General features: G+C 37.5%; 1 long non-coding RNA gene across 2 annotated transcripts; it reads left to right on the top strand.

The window, feature by feature from the left end:
* Positions 1-176: 176 nt before the first annotated feature.
* On the top strand, positions 177-2,427 carry LOC123966463. Of its 2 annotated transcripts, XR_006823990.1 has the most exons (6): positions 177-201; positions 332-391; positions 466-780; positions 911-1,068; positions 1,211-1,879; positions 1,989-2,427. It is a non-coding gene; the product is annotated as an uncharacterized LOC123966463 (long non-coding RNA). The 2 variants fall into 2 exon arrangements; XR_006823989.1 differs by lacking the exon at positions 177-201 and having other exon boundaries at positions 291-780.
* The last annotated feature ends 265 nt before the right edge of the window (positions 2,428-2,692 follow it).

The raw sequence follows: 2,692 nt of genomic DNA on the forward strand, positions 1-2,692 counted from the left end.
CTTGATGTCATTCCAGAAGCCACAGAAATTCAGGGCCTTGAACAAAGGTAACATGTACACATCATAACTTTTAGCCCTGTATTGCTTTTCTCCAAATGTTCATAATATATATTTGTAATATGTTTTTTGCAGCTTACATGACATGGGCATTGTTGAGGAGGACTTGGAGGAAAATGTTTTCAATGACCCAATGAACAGTGTGTAAGTAGTACTTCCTAATTACATGTATTATTTTTCAGTGATATTAGTTGAGAACTTGTTTTTATCTGAAAGTTGTCATTATGTAAAGAATTGATTGGGCAGATAAAGCTTCATCTTACTCCCTTGAAAGAGATGATGGACAGAATGGTTTCAGCTCTGATGAAGAGGATCTTCCACCGATTTCTATACGGTGTGTTATTTGTCAGTCTCAATTTGCAGTTGTTTTGTGGTGTTTGTTTACTACAGATTTTTGTGCCTCAATAGAATGGGTGGAGCACTGAAGAAAGCACACTCTATCGATGGACTTCCTTGCCTGCACATGAAGATGCTCGTGATGAGCCTTCTCCCTGTGATCATGACCCTGTTTTCCCAGAACCACAGAATGTCCTTTGTGAAGATGACATCATAGGTGTCAGAGCCTCCATAGTGTACGAGAACTGCTTAAGACAACTGGCTACATTTCTGATCCTGCCTGTGGATAAATGCACTGGCCTTCTGAGGACTGGTGCGCCGTGCAACTCTGTTGCACAATTTCAGATCAACATCACCACCAAGGGCACAGCAGCTACTATCGAATGGGTAAGTCCAGACAATCACAGAATATCACAACTTTAAATTAGTATAAAATGAAAGGTTATACCAAAAGCCAGTGCTGTACATGTCAAAAGCAAATGTTTCTTTGTATGTGTTTGTTTGTTTGTTCTATCAGATCGACTGCAGACCTAGAGTCATTCCAGAATCATATCCTGATGTATGCCAGCAAGCACTATGCTTTCCAGTTTATGAGGCAAGAGTTCTGCTTGCTGCTTTGGACTACAATTTCCACCGGAACGGACCAACAATGAAAACGTTGGACGGCAAAGAAATGTACGTTTTACACTTGTATATTCCCATCATAGTACAATATTCAGCCCATGTTTTATATGCAGTTGATTGTCTTTACACTCAAGGTTTTCTCTTGTTCTACTTACAAACTGATATTAAATGGTTGTAATTTGTGTAATTTCAGTTTCAAAAGATTGTATAAGAAGAACGCTAGAAGACAGCGTATATGCCTTGAAATCTGAAAAAACCTACGTGTAGTGGCTATTTGTCCATAAACTTAAACAAAAACAAATAATAACAAACTTCTCAAATGGCCACTTGAGGCTACATCATGGTTAGGCTTTACGCAGGTTCAGAGGTACCAAAGCAAGGTAATGTCCATAACAAGATTGAGTTTGAGGAGGTTTATTCACACACATAAGCAAGCTTACAGACATTTCTGCTGCCTCTCTCACGCTGGTAAAAAACCATATGCCCTTGTGCCTGCAGCACCTCTCACCTTGACCTACTTATGCAAATGAACATAACACCATGTGACCAACAAACGACAATACAAGTAAAGCATAAATACAAAATAAACCAAATTAACTTTAACAAGAAAAGAAAAGAAATAAATTAGGCTATAAATTAACTTAAGCCCAAAATAAACAAAAAATAAAAATATAGCTCCAACACTACGGATAAATTTACGAGTTGCAAAGAAGGATTGTGAAGAACAGACTCACAAGTGGAGTGGGGATGCCTAGAAGGAGGAGCCTTCGACCAGATGACACCAGACAGCTTGGTTTGGTGCCCCCCGTACCTGAACCAGCCACATCAGACTTGTTGCAGAGACAAATCAGAAGAGGTCTAGGTAAGTTACACAAATTTGTTACCTATGTTGTACCATATTACATGTCACTGAATGATATTTACATTACAATATAGTCTGTAACTATGTTTGATGGCACTGTCTTCAACAGGACCGTTATTCCAACCAGCATCTGATGTGGAAGGATCCCCAGAGGAGATCACCTTACATGTGTCCTGGTACTTGTCAGGCAGGATCACGAGGGAAAGAACTTCACTGACAAAGTCATAGCTTTTACTCTTCAAAAAGAGAAATTTATTAACATTAAATTCTGTTCCTACCCTCCTCCAGTGGTTATTTCATGTTTTTCCAATTTATACACGTTTCATCTTATTCTAAGTCCACTGTGACCAGCGCATATTATTTTCAGTAGGTAGCCTAAATTACAGTTTACAATTTGAACAGTAATGATAAGTAAGGCTACAGCTGTCCCCTATTATGTAAATATAAATAACTAAACTAACTGGAATTGGAAATGTCATGGCAAAGTTTGAAATTCTAAACACATGTTCAAATGTATATAATGAAAATAAAAACACCATGTGCTTCTATTTCTTTTTAATTTTTGATACCATAGAACTGCAGTTGAACTAAACACTATATAACTATACAACATACATCAAATTTAAATAAAGAGGGGAGAAATATGAATAAATATATATAGAAATGTAATAATAAATCAAATGTTAACTATGTACATTTGTTTGATGCCTTGATAATGCTGAGGCAGGTTTGTGAGTATTTGTGTGAAACTGTATGACCATGCCAGAGGGCCTGGAAGGAAATTCACAGTCCAGGAATAAAACCCGTGTAGTG

This window comes from Micropterus dolomieu, unplaced genomic scaffold (assembly GCF_021292245.1).
Source record: "Micropterus dolomieu isolate WLL.071019.BEF.003 ecotype Adirondacks unplaced genomic scaffold, ASM2129224v1 contig_13484, whole genome shotgun sequence".
Taxonomy (NCBI): Eukaryota; Metazoa; Chordata; class Actinopteri; order Centrarchiformes; family Centrarchidae; genus Micropterus; species Micropterus dolomieu.